The sequence below is a fragment of the Centropristis striata genome, chromosome 17, assembly GCF_030273125.1.
Source record: "Centropristis striata isolate RG_2023a ecotype Rhode Island chromosome 17, C.striata_1.0, whole genome shotgun sequence".
Taxonomy (NCBI): Eukaryota; Metazoa; Chordata; class Actinopteri; order Perciformes; family Serranidae; genus Centropristis; species Centropristis striata.
The window spans coordinates 33,357,173-33,378,256 of NC_081533.1; the positions used below are offsets into that span (position 1 = coordinate 33,357,173).

A 21,084-nucleotide genomic window follows, 5' to 3' on the forward strand; every position below is an offset into this window, starting at 1 on the left:
TCAAGTTGGAGGTAAACCAAGCTGCAGCAGCCCAGTCCTCCTGGTTTTGGGTAAGTGGTGACAGTATAAGAATAATATTAGAAAAGGCAATTTGATTTTATTTATACTGCACATATCACAAATCTGTAATTGCCTGAAGTAGCTTTGTACTTAATTACAAGGTGCCCTAATATATAAAATATATCATTTATATAATATAAAATACCCCCCTACCCATTGTTACGATGCAACTAATAATCAACATGAAAGCAGTGGCCTGAAAGAAATATTTTAAGAACCAAAGAAAATATGAGATTGAGATTGTTTTGGAGCCAGCCTCAAGTGGCCAGTCAGGGAATTGCATATTTATTTTTGCAAATTCAGTGTTGGCTTCATCTTTAGCCCAGAGGTTGCTGTAAGATTGCTCACACATTCATCTTATGCCTAATCTTTATCCTTCCCTGTCTTTTCTTAGCAACGAGGAGATAACAAGATGCAGACTATGAATGAGTCTTCGAGGAAGGAGGTTAGTTTGTATTTTTCTTCATTTAACTGTTGACTGTTTTCCAGGGTCCGGGTGCCATAGTATAATTCCTTTTTCTGTCCAAACGAAAATAGGAAAAAACGAAAACAGTGCCCTTTTTTCGTTTTAAACCAAAAACAGAAAAAACTATTTTGCTATCAGCATCAAAAAACGAAATAACCAAAAAACCAAATTAAATAACGGCCGTTATTTGGTTTCTGCAAATTCCTTTTTTCATTTTTTCGTTTCTCATTTATTGATATGACGTCGGACACATCGGAAGCGGGAAAATGAAAGTCCCATCAAAATAAAAGTCCTGTATTAATAAATACTTATTTTCAAGCATAAAAAAGAGGGAAAAAGTATCATCATACACTAGTATAGGCTACTGTTCTCTGAACCATGCACGGTTCACATTTATTAACATAATTATTATTGATTATTGATTATAATCATAACTAATGCCGGCAGGTGAGCCTGATGTTTGGGAAGGCTATCTGACCACATGTTATACAGAGCACCGGGTATCGCCGGTGCTGCCGGTCGCTTCTGAAGTACTTTTATGTTGTTTATGTCATCACCAATTGTTATTACATGAAGAGTAGACCTGAGGGCTTTAGTACGGAGGAGGCTCAACCAGGCTCTGTGTTCATGTTCCGGCTCAACAAAACCTTTATCCCCGGTTAGAGTTAACTGGTGTTATTTTCCGGTTATTGTCCGGTTCTGAGCTTTGTGTTCTGTGCGCGTTCTCATCAAAGGAGCTGCGATCGCGAGCAAGCATCCCCCATATTCCAGGGATTTATTATGATGCAGCTGCTGCGTTGCCATGGTGATGAGATAAACAATGTAAAAGTAGCTTACTTCAGAAGCGATCAGCAGCACCGGTGACCGGGCTCTGCTCCGCGCTGTGTATAACATGTGGTCAGATAGCTTTCCAAAACGTCAGGCTCACCTGCTGGCATTAGTTATGATTATAATTAATAATCAATAGAAAAGTATGTTAATAGATGTGAACCATGCATTGTTCAGAGAACAGTAGCCTATACTAGTGTATGATCATACCTTTTTTCCCCTTTTTTATGCTTGATAATAAATACTTATTAATACGGGACTTTTATTTTGACGGGACTTTTATTGTCCCGCTTCCGATGTGTCCGATGTCATATCAATAAATGAGAAACAAAAAAATGCAGAAACCAAATAACGGCCGTTATTTCATTTTGGTTTTCTGGTTATTTTGTTTTTTGATGCTGATAGCAAAATCGGTTTTTCCGTTTTTGGTTTAAAACAAAAAAAAGGAAAAGGGGGCACTGTTTTCATTTTTTCCTATTTTCGTTTGGAAAGAAAAAGGAATTATACTATGGCACCCGGACCTTCCAGCTTTCTACTTCATTGTTTTCAGCCACTGTCCATTTCCTGATTATCAGCAAACAACAGAGCCAGTGAGAGATTAGTTGGTGAACACAGTGGAGCATTTAGTCTATAAAGAGTCAGATTTGTTTCAGTAGTTGGTGAAGACCAAAAACAGAGTTAAAAGAGAGTGAATTATGGACTGTTTCAGATTATATTCAATCATAGAGTACCTTCCTGTCATGTCTTAGTGTTTGTCCTTCATATTTAATTAAAGTAAGGGTCTCTCATCTTTTCTCTCTGTCTAGGTGGATAAACTATCAGCTGATAACAAGAAGCTCCAAGAGGAGAAACAGCAGCTGACAAAGGAGCTGGAGAAGGTCTTTTATTGATATTGACCCCCCAACACCGTTAGGGTAGTGATTCCAGGTCCTGGGCCACTTGTCATGTAGTACCACATGTAACAGGACACCACACAAGGGCCAAAGATTGTGCCCAATGTTTTCTGCATTTTCTCAGTGCTGTATTTATTTCTGATATCCATCATGTTTTCCCCTGCTGCCTCATAGGTTTCACCCTTCAAATGATAAAACTTGAAAAGGGCAAATTCAAGAAGACTTATTTTGGATGAAAGGGGACGTGCTGCTTAAAAAAGTTAAAAGACAAAGGGAAGATGAAAATGTACTATATTTAACCAGGTTTTACAGCAACATGAATGTGACTCCTGAAACATATCAGTCCAAAATCATGTTTATAAGAAATATCATAAAGCCCTTATTTTGAGCTTGATTGATTGATTGATTGATTGATTGATTTTATTTGACCATTTTTGATATAAAAAATATGAAACAGCAACCTGTGTCATACATAATATAAGTAGATAAAAAAAATAGTCAGGGATGACACAATAAAGCCCTAAGGCTTATTTCCATTGTGGTCCCTACTTATTTCCATTGTGGTCCCTAATGAGCCTGACAATGAGCCAGGACCCTCTACAGAGTTTGAGGCTCAAGGACCTTTCACATTACAAAGAACAGTAACAGTTAAATGTATATTTGTTGTGCCTATATGTCTGATTGTAATTTACAAACAGTGGGAATAAACACAACTCTGTTTTTCTTAGCTGAAGGACCTTGGAGAAAAAGACAACATACGATGGAAGAAACAGAATTATGAGCTAAATGAGGCAAAGACTCAAATAAAGAACAAGGATGCAGAGATCAGCGAGCTGAAGGGACAGGTACACACACACACACACACACACACAAAGTATAAAATCTGAAGTTACGTAAAAAGTTGTTTACTTTTGTTTTCATGTGGGAGATGAACCTCATTCTCCTGGTGATCTCCGCTGTTCAGCGTTGATTTTAAATTTGTAAATATCCTGCTGAATATGTGTTTTAAACTTATTAACCTCATCCACATTGACTGACTCCCGGTCTGTTTGTAGATGAAGATTCTCCTCACTCACTACGGTGAACGGGGCAATAAAATCAATCAATCAATACATGCAAACATTATGGATTCACCATGAAATCAACATGAAAACAATTCAGTAAATCAGTAAATTTGAATCTGTCAATCAGCCTGGTGTCACATCTCACTCACCAGGCAGGTAATACTAACTAAATTAAACTAAAGAGGGAAAGTTCAACAAAGAGCTCATATTGACAGTATATAAGGATTCATACATTGTATCTAATAAAAAATGCACTCATAACTCACACATTGACAGAATGTGAACATTTTACTCAATGAAATAAAATATATTTTTTCATCTCTCCTCCCTCCCAGTTGGACAAGCAGCTCTGGACTGAGAAAGAAAAAGAAAAGAAAGCTGACAATCATCTGAATGAGCTGCTGGTCAAGAACGTGCAGGTTTTTCACCACAATATTTTTTTTTTTATATTCTCCACATGACATTTTTTGTTGAGACCAAGATGATCAAACTTACTATGAAGGCAATTCTAAGACACTTAAACTCTGAAATAACTGAAATTGGACTCTCACTGTAACACAAATGAGTGTGATATAAAATTCTAGCTCACAAACAGACCGGGAGCCTTGAATAATCAATGAACATGTAGTTAACACGTTCAAAAGACATATACAGTGGGATATTGCAACATAGAGCTCTACACCGACCGGCTACAACATTAGGTCCACTTTTATAATCTAATGTGATCAAAGACAACATCTCCATTCATACATTCTGCCTTTACAACTTTTAAGACTTCCTGTAGCAAAAAGGTGAAGATTTAATACAATATTTACCTTTTTGTTTCTTCATATGAAGTCGGACTCCCCGTTGAACTTCATGAACCTCAGACTCTTTCAGAATTCTAATAACGAACATTCAAGTAAATTAAAAAAGCATGAGAAAATGCAATGTACCCAACAAGGTTTTACAGCAAAGGTCATGGCTGTCAAATATAATTTTTAGTAGCAGACGACTGAAACATGTCACCAGTTTAAAGAATATTAGGGTTTATTTTCATCAGCTGGAGAAAAAACAACAAGCTGCTACCGGTTACAACAGTGAAAATCTGAAGGAGACCTGTGATCAAAGCTGGAGACCCGACACCAGACAGCAACACACCAATGTACACACACATTCAGAAACACACAAAGGAGCACAAATGACTGAATGTTACTGAAGATGTTTTGTGTCTCAGGATCTAAACCCGATCGGCCCAGCCAGACAGAACTCAGCCAGCAGAACCATCGTTGTGGGAAAGATTGGCCCAGCAGGCAATTATGTCCGTCTCTGCAACAAATCTAATGAGGTAATGTTGTTTCTGTGTGGATGAACACTGTGTTTGTGCTATATAAGCAAGAACGGGATGAATAATAATAAATGAAAAAAAATTGGTACCAGGGATATTCCAATGGGACCTGATAGTGAAAAACAATGACCTAATAAATCACAAAGATGTCAAGCAAAAAGAGTCTCAAACTACTCTGTTACCCTTGGAGGTTTTGTGAATATGTAAAATGTGAATTTAATTAATGTTAATAATTCGTCCCCTTCCCTCTCCTCCAGGTCCAATCACTAGAAGGCTGGGATTTACATATAGAGGTCAACAGCAGAAAGCCCATTGTGTTCAAATTCAAGCCATTCCATCTCGGCCCTGGAATGAATGTCACTGTAAGTTTTTCCTGACTGTCTGTGCAAGTTCAAGTTCAAGTTTATTATAGCCATTTCAACAATATAATAAAATACAGTTTATAGGAATGTGCTTTGGTAAGACAAGAAGGCACATAAATAACAACACTAATATACATAGAAAAGTGCATGGTAACAGAGAGTAGCAGCAGGTTCAGTAGTACAAAAGGTCAAAGACAGGTAGGCCATGGAAATTCTGGTGTTATAGTGCGAGGCTATGGTGGGTAGACTACAGCCAATGATTATAGAGGCCCTGCGTACTACCCTCTCAAGCTGTTGTTTATCCTGCTGGTAGCACCACCATACCACACCAGGATGGAGAAGGTGAGCACACTTTCCAAGGTAGCACGGTAGAAGTGGGTCATGCCTGCTTGACAAACCCAAAATTTCCTCAGCTGACAAAGGTAGTATGTTCTCTGATGGGCTTTGGAAATAATGAGACTGTTTAGGTTCCATGATAGGGAGTGATGGATGGTGGTACCTAAGAAATGGAAGGAGGGGAACCACTCCACTACTTGGCCATTAATGGAGATGGGAACGGGCTGGCCTGGCTTTTTCCTATAGTCAACTATGAGTTCTTTGGTTTTGGTTGCATTCAGGATTAGGTTATTTGTTGAATGTTGAATATTATTTTAATTTTTTTGTTTCTTTTTTGTTTAGGTGACACAGATTTTGACTTGTCTTTAGGGAAGGTCTACTTGTATTGTAAATGTGTGAAGTTGCTCTTTTCAGATCTGGGCTGCAGGTTGTGATACCAAGTATGAGACTGACACTGCCCTGGTGTGGTGGGGCCAGAAATCCTGGGGCTCTGGAGAACAAGTGGTCAACCTCTACAGCGACACTGGAGAGGTCAGACACATAATAACAAATACATTATATGATAAAAGAATGTTGACACGCACCTGTCTCCATACTTCAGTGTACTTTCTGGAGTTGGTCAAAGCCCCTTAGTGCAACTGAAGGGAAATAATAATCATGCTGATATAACGTTATAATGTTGTATAACCTTGTGAAAGTTTATAAATGAGTCCAGATACCCTGTTGAATCATGTGTTGAGTCACCATCAAACATAATGGAGCTGTAAAGAGCATATTGCTTCTGTCATCCTGGTATGGACGGATCTTTTTCAAGTGTGGGGGGTTTGTCTCTTTCAGCTCAAGGACAGCAAAGTGGAGCCTGAGAACAGTCATCGGATCAGTCAGGACTCAACCAAGAGAAGCATCGCTGTGGATGAGATCGCCTCAATGGGAAATGTCCGTCTCAGCAACAAATCCAAAATGGTAACTTTTATGTGTAGATGAACACTGGGTGGTATATGAACGTGTGCAGTAAGTTTTATAGCTTTATTTAAACCAATTGTATCCAGCACTATTCGAAATGGGACATTAAAACCAAACTAATAACCTACTTAAAGCATGTTTAGGACAGTTTTGGGAAGAGGCTGTATTAGTTTATTAAGGAAACCAACACTGATAAAACAGAAACCCAAATTACAAAATGTAGAAAATAAATTGTGGATAAAAAGAGAACTGCATATCAGAATGTATAGGATAATGAAGATGAATTTGATGAATATTGAATTTTGTTACTCAGAAAATATAACCATCAACATCATAAATGGAATCACGTTCTGTCAAACTACAACTGCACATGTTGACTTGTTTTGTTTTTGTCTCATTCCCCTTCTCTTCAACTGTTTCTCTCACACAAGACCAACAACTGAAAGGCTGGGAAATACACATACAAGTCAACAACAGAGAAAAAACAATACACCCACTTGGCAATTTTTCTCTCTCTCCAGGGATGACTCTCAAAGTGAGTTTGTCTTAATATCTCGACTTGAGTTTCTCAAATGTTTTAAATATATGTTTTGTATTGTTTGTTATTCAGTGTAGAATTTCCCACTCCATTTTTCTAAAATAAGGAAACAAGATGAATACATGTTTGATTTTAAGCCTGTGGAACTCCAGTCCATGAGCTGATGTGTATTTTTCCTTTGAAAAATGTAACTAACAAATCTAACAAATATGTTTTTTTTATTTGAGCTGTGAGATACAATTGCACTATGTATAAATAACTACAAATTTGTATGAAGAGATATTTGTTAGTTGTTTTTCAATCACTCAATCTTATTTTATTTTCAAAACAAAATACATTTCAAATAAGAAATGAACAATAACAGAAATATGGTCAGGAATGTTGAAATGCAACTTTGAAAAAACTTTTTTTCCTTGACAATAAATGCAGTTGTCATCAATGATTTTGTGTCTGATGAAAAGTTTGTCTATCAAAACAATAAAAATTCCGTTAATAAATGACATTCTGTCTAATACAGAGCCTCTAATGCTAGTTAAGTTTCTTATTAGGGCCTCGGGGCAATCACACCGAGCACTGGTCCCATACAGCAATAGCTGTAGGGACCAGTGCTGCACTACAGTTATACTGTGGATTTCTTCTTATTCCTCTTCCGGACGCAATTTCGTCCCGCTACTAGTCCTACAACTCTTCATGAGTTGTCCTGCAACTCTTCGAGTTGCAGGACAAATTATATATCAAAACGTGCGGTTTGATCGGGATCGGTGTGCTATTACTTTTAAAACTGCCCAAAATTTTGCATTGAAATGAATGGGACGGCCGAAAGAAAATGAGCAAAAAAGAACATTAATTGAAGATTTTCAGACGTCTACTTCTCCAGCATAATTTCACCTAGAGACTCCATTTAAACTTTAAACAGTAGACACAAGTCTTGTGTATCGGTGTATTAATTTGCGTTTCTTTAGGTCATATAGTTTTTTATCAATCCTTGTTCAATGACCATGATCATTTTTGGAGAAACTCTGAGATTATAATGGGTGTGTATTGCACGGAATGTTCGTGTCAGAGTGTGTGATGTCATCGCTGAGAGTGTAGAGGGAGAGGTAAAACTGTCAAAAAATACATTTTAAAACTGCGCTCCAGGCCTCAAATTCCACTCTACAGAAATAATTTATACATAGAAACGTAGGAAAATTTGTCTTCTCACTCACAATCCTCTGGTAAAGCTGTCAGAGTTATAGTTTGGGCGTAGGACGCACAGATGATCCACCAACACCACCAACAGCCTCATTGGGTCCCTTATTAAAAACGCAGGAAGATTTCGGAAAAAGTGAGATTTTAAATTTTTTTTAGATCGCTCTAACAAAGCTATTTTTTCATTTTTCTTAAAAAAAAAACATATGTAGATGTTCAGGAAGAACTCAGGACGCTCAAAGTGAAGTCGGATCAATGATAGGTATTATGGTTTTGCCAAAAATGCTTTCTGTTCGAGGCCAGAAATTTCACTCTGCCCACCTCTGGCTGCTGTCACTCTGCCAGAAGATTCCACAGCTGTTAATTCTGTTGATTGCTCTGCTCTGATTGGTCGACCCCAACGCTTTGATGCTTTGATGTGATTACAGTTACAGTTAAAGATACACGCACGCACACACACACACTGGTCATTTAATGTAATAACAGTTAAAGATACACGCACGCACACACACACACTGGTCATTTAATGTAATAACAGTTAAAGATACACGCACGCACACACACACACACAAACACACACACATATGCGCACACATTTTGAGGTTAAAGGGCATAGGTTGCTGTATAAATACCTATCATTGATCCGACTTCACTTTGAGCGTCCTGAGTTCTTCCTGAACGTCTGTGATGTGATTTCTTTTGAGAAAAATGAAAAAATAGCTTTGTTAGAGCGATCTAAAAAAACTGTTCCATCTTCCCTTTTTCCGAAATCTCCCTGCGTTTTTAATATGGGAGCCAATGAGGCTGTTGGTGGTTTTGGTGGCGAATCTGTGCGTTGTACGCCCAAACTATAACTCTGACAGCTTTACCAGAGGATTGTGAGGGAGAAGACAAATTTTCCTACGTTTCTATGTATAAATTATTTCTGTAGAGTGGAATTTGCGGCCTGGAGCGCAGTTTTCAAATTTATTTTTTGACAGTTTTTTCTCTCCCTCTACACTCTGGCGATGATGTCACACACTGTGACACGAACATTCCGTGCAATACACACCCATTATAATCTCAGAATTTCTACAAAAATGATCATGGTCATTGAACAGGGATTGATACAAAACTATATGACCTATCGAAACGTGGATTAATACACCAATACACAAGACTTGTGTCTACTGTTTAAAGTTTAAATGGAGTCTCTAGGTGAAATTATGCCGGAGAAGTAGACGTTTAAAAATCTCCAATTATTGTTCTTTTTCACTCATTTTTTGTCGCCCGTCCCATTCATTTCAATGCAAAATTTTGGGCAGTTTTTTCGCGACTTATGTCGCGAGAAATTCATATTCTGTAGAGAAAAGTAATAGCACACCGATCCCGATCAAACCGCACGTTTTGATATATAATTTGTCCTGCAACTCTTCAAGTTGTAGGACTAGTAGCGGGACGAAATTGCGTCCGGAAGAGGAATAAGAAGAAATCCACAGTATAACAGTAGTGCAGCACTGGTCCCTACAGATATTGCTGTATGGGACCAGTGCTCGGTGCGATTGCCCCGAGGCCCTAATTACCATTCACACACACATATAAAACAAAACACATTCACACACTATAATAAAAACCTCACACACTTACAAGTGAAATGTTTTCACTAACACTACTGAAATGTTGTGCTCTCACACATATTATTGAAATGCTCTCATAAATACTACTGAGATTTCAGTCTAACCGGAAGGCGTTTCAGTGTAAAAGGAAGGCAGCTCGGAAGAGGAAGTGGAACGGCTATGGAGCGCACATGTCCTCCCAGGAGCTCTCCGGTCATTTAACAGAGGCTGCTACTGAACATTATTTTGGTATTGGCAGAGACAATTTGAGCACAATCCCACCTTGCACTCACGCTCGCAAAACTTTTGAAGAAAGTCAAAGAAAGTTTTGCAAGCAGACTCTGCGCACGCATAGTATGTTTTTCTCCTCGCAGGCTACAATATTGCTCTCAGAAGCAGAGATGCAGGATACAAAATAGTGTAATGTGGTTTGTGTCTGAGAAGCCCAAATTATCACCAGCATCTGTAAAGTCTAAAACCAAACACACAACATTTACCGAGAAAACTGTCAGCTCGTCTTTTAAAATAACTTCATGCATCAGTCAGTCCCTCTGTTTTTAACCTTACTGTCTGAGGAACCTGGTCTCACAGAAATTCGTGAAATAGCCACGGATTTCGCTTAACTCAAAATCCGTGGAATAGCCACGGAATCGCTCAAATTTCCGTGAAACTGACACGGATTTCGCTACAATGCAAGTTAATGACAGTCATATCCCGTGGCTATTGGTTTGTTCCAAGTCACGTGACTTTCAAGGTCCCAGTGGTCAGAACAAAAAACATGGCGGACAGTTCTCTCATTTTTAGTGAAAAATCAATATTTTGACTTAATTTCTGCATAAAAATGGATTTTGATCACATTTCTAGCGAGAAATTTATGTTTTATTTTCTAAATATTCACTCAGTGAATGTACATAATCACTTTGTATGTTGGAATAGCCACGGGATATGACTGTTATTAACTTGCATTGTAGCGAAATCCGTGTCAGTTTCACGGAAATTTGAGTGATTCCGTGGCTATTCCACGGATTTTGAGTTCAGCGAAATCCGTGGCTGTTTCACGGATTCCTGTGAGACCAGGTTGGTCTGAGAGTCTAACAGCCACAGAAAGAATACACATTTAACTCAGTTCTCTACTTCTTTCACCTGTTTGCATGAGTCTCAGTTATTTTTGTGTAACTGTGAGTTTCCCACAGTGAAGCAGTCCCACCAGCAGCAGCAGCAGAGCCACCATCACTATGGTGAACACCGTCCTCAAGAGGAGGAGAAGATATATGGAGTGATCCGAGCAGGGACAAGTCTCTCTGTGAAGAGCTGCAAAGACAAGAGAACACATCAGTCACAACACAGGACAGTATTTATATCTGAAGGTTTGCTAAAGTTAATTTGGCTGTTTTAATTTTTACATAAAGTGCAGTGTCTCACCTCTGACAGCCAGCCAGCTCTCTGCTGACTCTCCACCATCAGAGCTGCTGCACTTGTAGAGTCCTTCATCAGATTTAGAAACAGCCCAGATGGTGAACTCTCCTGTAGAGCTGCTGATGAGGAGGCCATCTTTGTAGAAATCAGCTGGGAGGTTGGACGAAGACGCCTTCTTTCTGCAGCTCAGAGTCACATTGATTCCTTCTTTCACAGGCAGGACAGGACTCTCCAGGATCACAGAACCTGCGTGAAAACAAATGTGTAGAAGTAAAATAGTGTAGTTCAACTTTTCTTTCTTAGTTTGTTGGAGTTAGATTGGCTTAATCCCATTTTAATGTTATTTATCCCCTAAAATGGCTTCATCAATAGTAAATATGAAGTTAAGTGTTAGGCTGTTTGGAACATTTATCGTATCTTGATATGGATTATTCAAGTCACAAGTTCACTTTTAACCCTTTATCAGGTGAAGAGCTATATTTGGTACCTTCAGTGGATATCTAAATGAGGTCCCAATGTCTCTCTGTGTGGTCGTAGAACCACATGGATTTCTTCCAGCTAATCAGCAAAGATCAGGCTACGTCACAGACGGTGACCCCATGACATCTGACCAATCAGTATGATAATAATATAATAATATTAACTTTATTGACCTTGAACTCCAATGTAAAAATGAAAAATTTTGAAAAAAAATCAGCAAGAAGCAGTCGTGTTATTCTTCAATGACTTGTACCAGGAGAACTTGACTATGACGGCATATTAGGGCATATTAAGTATGAATAAAAATTAAAAATAAGTAGCAAATTTACTTGATTAAAGTGTCAAATCTACAAGAAAAAAAGTTGCAGATTGAAGAGATTTAAAGTGGCAAATCTGCACACAAAAAGTCACAGATTTATGAGAAAAAAGTGGAGAAAAAAAGCAAATTTTTTCTCCCAGGTTCACCACTTTAAATCTCATGAACTTTTTTCTCAAAATATTACCCCCCTCCCCTGGGTCCATATGGTTTTTTTTTACACATTCTGGATGTATGTAATATCCTCCAATATTCTCTAGGGTTGAAATTTGGAAATTTTTCCCTATTAAGGGTTAAGCGCTGAAACTGTACAAACCATTGTTGTTTCTACAGAGCTTCCTGAATGCCTCTTCGGCAGACACACACGTCATTCTCACATGGTTTGTGTGTTAGAGGCCTAAAAAAACCCACAGAAGATGCTGCGAGAAAACTGCTCGCCTTTTAAAAATAGCATGATAGCATCAGTCAGTATCTCTGAGGTTTGTTAACCTTTTAAGTGTGTGAATGTGCAACTGTGAACATGTACAGAGAGGTTTGAAACTAGACGCCTGCAGATAAAGAATGTAATGTAATTTTAGCCACTTTTATTTTAACCAGTGCAGCGTCTCACCTCTGACAGCCAGCCAGCTCTCTGCTGATTCTCCAACACCACTGATGCTGCACCTGTAGAGTCCTTCATCAGACTTGGAGACGGTTTTAATGGTCGTCTCTGCAGAACTGCTCTCCATGATGAGGCGGCCATCTTTGAAGAAATCAGCTGGGAGGTTGGTAGAAGTCTTGTTTCTGCAGCTCAGAGTCACAGAGTCTCCCTCCATCACAGGGAGGACAGGACTCTCCAGGATCACTGAGCCATCTGAACAACAAATGAAGCACACCAATTTGCTCTCCTTTAAGCTCTTTCTCAACATTTGTTTTTTCAGAAGATCATGTAATAGATTTTTTTTATAGAAACGTACCAGTAACAGTGATGTTGACGCTGTTGCTTCTCTCTCCTGCTCCAGTCTCACACCAGTACTCTCCACTGTCTGCTAGAAAGACTCTCTCAATCTTGCAGGACAACCCTTTGGTTGTCCTCTTAATTTCACATAGTGGAATAAATCCCTCAGTATTCCTGGTCCCTCTCAATCGAGTGGAACCAGCAGTCCCGTCACAATGCAAAGAGACAGACTCGTATTGAAAATGTTGCTGTCGGTCTGGAGTGATGCGAAGAAAAGCTGCATCTGAAACCAAGACAGACATTGTCGACTCCCAAAAGAACTAAAATATATTAAATAAAATCAGCAGAGTCATTGTTGCAGCCTCTACCTTGTGACAGATTTCATTGGAAATTTTGCAAAATGCAATTTGGCTTTTGCTATTAACTACAGATTGTAAGTTTTAGATCAAACTTGATCCTGCGTCTTTTAGCTCAAGTTTCTTCAGGACTCTTTGTCACTTACCTTTTTTTGCAGTATAACTGTTCAGCAGGGTAAATTCAAGCATCACTGGATGAACAGAGGAGAAATATTGAATATCAGACAAACGGTTTGATATCGAGGATCTAAAACTTATTCAAAAAGAGTAAAACCTGAGGGTGAGTACTCACACAGTCTGAAGCAGAGAGCTGTGACCTCCATGATGTCTCGCTGCAGACTGAGCGTCAAACTGAAGTACGACCTAAGAATGAAGGCGACAACTTCCTCTTCCTGTGCAGCTTATGAACCGTACCTCCCTCTGTCTCTAGTTGTTTCAAAATGAATAACTTAAATTAGATCATATCAGATGATGTACTCGTATGATTCTTGCACACTTTTTCAGTTGGTTGAAGGCACTTATTGAAGTTGCTTTGGATAAAAGCATCAGCTTAATCTTCTTCACAAATAATGATATTTGTCCAACCTGGTCTCACAGAAATCTGTGAAATAGCCACACGGATTTCGCTTAACTCAAAATCCGTGGAATAGCCACGGAATCGCTCAAATTTCCGTGAAACTGACACGGATTTCGCTACAATGCAAGTTAATGACAGTCATATCCCGTATCTATTGGTTTGTTCCAAGTCACGTGACTTTCAAGGTCCCAGCGGTCAGAACAAAAAACATGGCGGACAGTTCTCTCATTTTTAGTGAAAAATCAATATTTTGACTTAGTTTCTGCATAAAAATGGATTTTGATCACATTTCTAGCGAGAAATATATGTTTTATTTTCTAAATATTCACTCAGTGAATGTACATAATCACTTTGTGTGTTGGAGTAGCCACGGGATATGACTGGCATTAACTTGCATTGTAGCCAAATCCGTGTCAGTTTCACGGAAATTTGAGCGATTCCGTGGCTATTCCACGGATTTTGAGTTAAGCGAAATCCGTGGCTATTGTCTGAGAAAGTTGTCAAGCCAACTCAGATTTATGATCTTCACGATCAAACAGGTAGTAATAATAAACAGTATTATCAGTTGAGAGCTCACCATCCAATCACTGAAAAAAAAAAATCTCCAAAATGTCAAAAAAAATTCCTCAAGGTCTTTTTGTGTCAGTGAATGTTAATATTCTTGTTGTTTTTTATTTCTATTTTTTGACATTTTTTATCAATTTTCAAGCAGATTCAACTTATTAAGGTGTATGAGGGTTCAGAGCATTAATATGTCGCTTTGAAGTCCATTTCCATGTTTCCATCAGCTTGTAATTTGATGTTATTTTGCTTTCACTTTAATTATTATGAAATCAATGCACAAATGCACAAAATTTGTCAACCTGGTCTCACAGAAATCCGTGAAATAGCCACGGATTTCGCTTAACTCAAAATCCGTGGAATAGCCACGGAATCGCTCAAATTTCCGTGAAACTGACACGGATTTCGCTACAATGCAAGTTAATGACAGTCATATTTTTCTGGCGAGATCTTCACCACAAAGTGATTATGTACATTCACTGAGTGAATATTTAGAAAATAAAACATATATTTCTCGCTAGAAATGTGATCAAAATCCATTTTTATGCAGAAACAAAGTCAAAATATTGATTTTTTCACTAAAAATGAGAGAACTGTCCGCCATGTTTTTTGTTCTGACCGCCGGGACCTTGAAAGTCACATGACTTGGAACAAACCAATAGCCACGGGATATGACTGTCATTAACTTGCATTGTAGCGAAATCCGTGTCAGTTTCACGGAAATTTGAGTGATTCCGTGGCTATTCCACGGATTTTGAGCTAAGCGAAATCCGTGGCTATTTCACAGATTTCTGTGAGACCAGGTTGAAATTTGTAGTTTGCCTTTTACTTCATGCAAACTCAGATTTCCATTGTTTTATTGCTGCATCTTTAAACGGATGTCAGGTTTGTCCCAAATTGTCTGTTCACGATTATATATAAATGTAACACAGATTGCATCATTAGGAAAATAATAATTTATAGTTGATTTTATGTATTGTAAACCTGTTTACAAAGAGAAAAATGCCCAAACACAAAGAAATTATTTTCTGCCAAACAAAGGCAAAGTGGGGACCTTCGACATTATGCCCAATCCAAGTGGAGACCATCTTATTTTGTTTAAGTGAGCTATTTAATTATTTATTACTGTAGAAGTTTTATAAGCGGCATTTCAGTAGATAATATTTGAATGTAAATGCACATAAATACCAACTCATATCAAGGGGAAATGAGTGCAGCATTTGTTGTGTGCTGTTACACACAAACACGCACATATATTGAAAGGACACCAACATTGTTTGTTAATAATATATATATAAATATAAATAAAAATAAATAAATAAAATAAAATAAAATATATATATATATAACTAATAATAAAAACAAAATATATTTATTATTATTATTATCATCATTATTATTATTATTATTATTATTATTATTATTAATAATAATAATAATAATAATAATAATAATAATAATAATAATAATAATAATAAACTTTGATAATGCACTTTACATTAAAGGAAATCTCAAAGTGCTACAGTTTAGAAGTGCAATAACAGTCTAATTGTTGAAAGGACTTTTTTCAAAAAGGAATAATGATAAAAAAGAATAGGAAAAGAAAGAAAAAATATTCTAGAAACCATCCAAAAAACTGCAAATTTAACATGAAAACATTTACACGACTTCAACAAAGTTACATTTGTTTTATGATTGAAGAGTGAAGAGAATTAAAAAACATGTATTTCTACACTGATTCTGTGAAATTAATGAAATGTACAGGCTGTTGTAAATCACAGTATAAGAATACATATATTAAGTTTATACTAATCGATTCTGAGTGTTTTGTTATTGTTTAAAAAAAAAACTAAGAGGGAAAAAAGCACATATTGCATTAAAGATGCTTAATACAGCCCAGATGTACAGGAACATATAACATATAATAGTGAATCAGTACAGAAAGAGGATATCAAGTCAGTTGAACCATCTGCTGTGTTACTGAATCACCTTTTTGTCTGTCTGTCAGTCTAAAAATAGGACATAATGATATCAGAATATAACAGACTGGAAACAGACATTACGTCTGTTTGTTCTGATATCAAAAATGTTAAGATGTCGTTCATTTTATCTCCACAGAGAAAATTCCTCCTGATGCAGATTTTAATTATTCTCTACAGTAATGTGTTACTGTTTTTGTTCTTTCTTGTGCAACAAAGCGGATAACAACTGCATTGACTGTGATTCTGATGGACAATACAATAAAATAAACCTTGAACCTTCAGATGGAGGGAGAAGCAGGAACAAAATCATGATTTCTGTTCTTTTCAGATTATTTTAAAATTAATTTAAATGTATTTTGATTCATGATCAGCATTTGTTAACAACAATTTAGATATAATTCCAATAATAATGAAAATATAAAATTAAAATATATATTGTTTGTATTTAATTAAATTGAGGAAAAATTAAACAGAATAATCACATTTGTTTATTCGAATATAAAATATGTAAATAAAAAAGATTGAGCGGCAAACACAATTTCGCAATGCATCAAATCATATACATATAAAGTAAAAACACAAAAATACATTTTTATTTTCATAAAATGGGTAATATATCAAAGCTGCAAATCAGCATTAAAACTAAATCTTAGCTCAAATTTTGATTTTGACTTTAATCTTTATTTAATTGACTTTAGACTTCCTCAAGGGCGGGGGCGTGGAGCTGTGGCAGGCGGATGATCTGACTGAGGACTCTCCAGATCTTCAGCTTTACTTTCCTCCTGCTGAAATGAAGACAACACACAGAGTCCTTCAAGAATCACCAGCTAGCTCAAATACAGACAGACATGTTGATAATTTCTGCAGTAGTTCACTACAGGAAGAGAGACTCAAACTACTAGCTGAACTACTAACTGAAATACATGCTGTGTTTGGACTTAAATGGGATTCATCTGAAATGGCTTTTGTTTTTTTTTACATTTTTTGAACCGTCAAAAAGTGTAAAAGTCATAAATATTTGTTAACAGTATACATGTTCTTTTAACAATAACTCCTGTGTGTGTGTGTGTGTGTGTGTGTGTGTGTGTGTGTGTGTGTGTGTGTGCGTGCTTGCGTGCGTGCATGCATTATGAGGGGCATTTTATATCAGCGAACTACACTAATATGTGTTTACAGCGTCTATGCGATGACATCAAACCTCTAATGTACGCTTGTAAATTCCATTCACTTTCAATGGACAGACGAGCGTCACGTAGCGCAGACGCTGCACACGCGTTGTTGCGCATACGCCTACGTGACGGCTGCGTGACGGGTGAACTACGCCTCAAATACGTGACATGAAGACCCGCGTGACTGTTAAGTACAATTCTACATGAGCGTACAGACACACGCTGTGTAGTGTGTGTGGAAATCATATAGCGATGGGTCATTCGTGCCACGAGCGAACGTAGCGGACGCCTGTGCGCACGCTCGTCTCAATGTACAAATAATGATTTACTTTATGATGACACATTTTGAGTTTAACAGCCTCTTCGCTTCACAATTCAAGCAGTCCATGTATCACCAAGAGAGACGGATGAGACAATTTAGCTGTTTCAAGTCTACACGTGCACACGTTAAGGCGTCTGAAGCGTTGGCTTTAGGACAAAAACACACACGCGTTAACGCATGTTCCGCGTGTACGTCTATAACAGCATACCAGGACTGGACTATTGCTCAGGAACAAACTGAGGAAGAGGCTGTGAGGTCCACTGGATCATCAGGACCTGACAGTTATTCATTTTCTATGTTCTGCAGCATATCTACAAAGATCAGCTGTTACACAGTCTCAGGTTAATACGGGATTGTTTATAAGAAAGCATAACTTATAGATAAACCCCAAGCCCCAACAGAGCTGTCAGGATATCTATATTTTCAGGCCAATTTTATTTTTTTGATAATGAAATAATGCTCTCTCTCTCTCTCACTCTCTCTCTCTCTCTCTCTCTCTCTCTCTCTCTCTCTAGGTTTGAATGATATCAAATTGGTATTTAATGATAGCAAGGGTGAAAGGGATAATTAAAATAATTTTAGCTACTTAGAAATAAGAATATCCTGACAGCTCTGTTGGTGCTTGGGGTTTATCTAGAAGTTCTGCTTTCTTATAAACAATCCTCAGTTTGTTCCTGAGCAATGGTCTAGTCCTGATATACTGTTATAGGCGTACATGCGTGTGTGTTATTGTCCTAAAGCCAACGCTTCAGACGCCTTAACGTGTGCATGTGTAGACTTGAAATAGCCTAAACTGCCTCATCATCTCTCTTGGTGATACATGAACTGCTTTAATTGTGAAGCGAAGCAGCTGTTAAACTCAAAATTTGTCATCATAAAGTTAATAATTATTTGTACATTGACACGAGCGTAGCGCACAGGCGTCCGCTAAGTTCGCTCGTGGCACTTTTCTACTGTCACCCCTTTATTATCTGGTGTACTCGCAATACGCCTGTCTGTACACACGCCTATTTATCAGTCTTTATGCAGGCACACACTTAGTATAGTTCTCTGGCATAAAATGCCCCTCATAGTGTGTGTGTGTGTGTGTGTGTGTGTGTGTGTGTGTGTGTGTGTGCGTGTGTGTGTGTGTGCGTGTGTGTGTCCGTGTGTGTGTGTGTACCTGTGACCTATTCTGGTTGCACTCTTCAGTCAGTTGATCTCGGGTCAGCTGACCATTTGTAGTCTCCAGCTAACACACAGACAGATGATCTTTCAGTAGAGTTTCATTCTGTGACTCAAACACAATTTATGTTGCAGAATTCTCTTCATAATTTAACCTAAGAAATGGTTATTTATAATCTGAGTACAACAGAGATGAAGTATGACATGCTTATAAAAGTTGAGGTCTGAACAACGAGGATATAAAGCAAAGGGCACCAAAAGCGCAGGTGGCTTCAACTTCATTCACAGTCGTAAAATTCTTTGACTCTTTTTGTGTTTGATATTTTTTTTAAATAAGCGAAAGTAATAAAAGTTAGAAGACTGACGGAGACTGAGATTATCTGAACTGCTGAACCTGAATGTTTTCTTCTTACTGGTTAAATTCTGTTTATGACACACAGACACAGATGCAAAATAAATATACCATTTGATTAAAGATTGATTTGATTTGATGAATACATATACATCAAGTTGTTCAGTCCAGTTAACAGACAGATTGGTTTAAACTTCAATGCTTTTCTGTATAATTTCAGGTCATATAGAAATTTAAAAGAAGAAAGATATTATGAATATCATTGATACAATGACATGTCTGACATCAGAGTACCAACTGAATTGACTGTTTATACATTGTGGACAAAACAAGTTAAAAAATGAACCTTGTTATCCAGCTGCTTCTTTGGCTTCTTCACATCTTCATCAGCTTCCTCCGCTTTGGTCTCCTCCACCTGGGAGCAAAGAGAGATGGAGACAGTTTGTTTTATTGAGTAATTCATTCATTTTGTAGTATTTATATTGGTGTCAGCAATGAATCAATGTCATATGGAGAAGATGATAAAAAGATTATTTCAGTGAAAAAATGAACCTCCTCATCTTCCTTCCTCTTGTCCTCCAGTTGCTGCTGGAGCTGGAGGAAGAGATGGAGAGAGACATTTTGTTTTATTTAGTAATGTATTTATTTATTTCACTGTTTATGTTATTTAGTGTCCAAGATTGCTCTCGAGGCTGGTTGATCTGGTTGGTGTCAGCAAAGAATCAATGTCAGATGGAGAAGATGATAAAAATATGAACCTCCTCATATTTGGCCCTCAGCTCCCCCAGTTCTCTCTCAGCTTTCTCTGCTCTCTGCTGCTGGATCTGGATCTGAGAGAGAAGACATTTTGTTTCATGAGGTAAATGTTCACATTTACAAATGTTTCCACTCGAATGAATTCACGTGTGATCAGATGGATGATTTGATGAAAACCTCCTCTGATATTTTGAATCACTCTCATTGGATTAATATTGTCTGAATGGTTTTCTTCCAGCTGACACACACAGACAGATGATGTTAATCTTTCAGTAGTTTCACTCTGTGACTCACTTGTGATAATTGTTGGGTATTTTTAATATTTACAGTTCACTGTAACTTCAGGACACATAAAACTTAAACATCTTATATTGCAGAAGTGTCTCTCTAATCATGTGCTTGATTTTGATTTAAATTAGCTAAATATAAAGTAAAGCAGAAAACAGAGAAAGGTGGATACAAATACATTAATATCTATGAGCTTATGATAAAAGATGAACCTCATTTCTGTTGTCCTCCAGCTTCTTCAGCTCCTCTTTCAGCTTCTTCAGCTCCTCCTCACTCCTCTGTTTCTCCTCGTTCAGCTCCTTCTCTATCCTCTGTTTCTCCTCTTTCAGCTCCTTATTATCATCTGATAGTTGACCCACCTGAGAGGAGAGAAGATAAAGACACAAGATTACAGATTGTCATCTGACTGTCACTATACTCTTGTGTGTGTGTGTGTGTGTGTGTGTGTGTGTGTGTGTGTGTGTGTGTGTGTACTTGTCTCTCCAGCTTGCGGTTCTCTTTCTCCTTCAGAGACTCTTTGTCCTTGGTCTTCCACTTTTCTGCTGGTTTTTCTTTATTCTCCAGCTAAAAGACAGACAGACACAGATGCACAATAAATATACATCAAGTTGTTCAGTCCAGTTAACAGACAGATTGGTTTAAACTTCAATACTTTTCTATATAATTTCAGGTCATATAGAAATATTAAGGAGGAAAGATATTATGAATCTTTCTACCCCTGAAACCGTGGAGATCTGTGGGAAACCAAACATCACAAACAGCTTCAGTTTAATTATACAGTCTTA

At 37.6% G+C, this 21,084-nt stretch overlaps 1 long non-coding RNA gene and 1 pseudogene across 1 annotated transcript; one reads left to right on the top strand and one right to left on the bottom strand.

The window, feature by feature from the left end:
* The window catches only part of LOC131989060 (zinc finger protein 208-like), a 403,618-nt pseudogene that overhangs the window by 330,595 nt on the left and 51,939 nt on the right, over positions 1-21,084 (bottom strand).
* On the top strand, positions 6,181-7,339 carry LOC131989114 (uncharacterized). The gene is made up of 2 exons (XR_009395931.1): positions 6,181-6,299; positions 6,731-7,339. It is a non-coding gene; the product is annotated as an uncharacterized LOC131989114 (long non-coding RNA).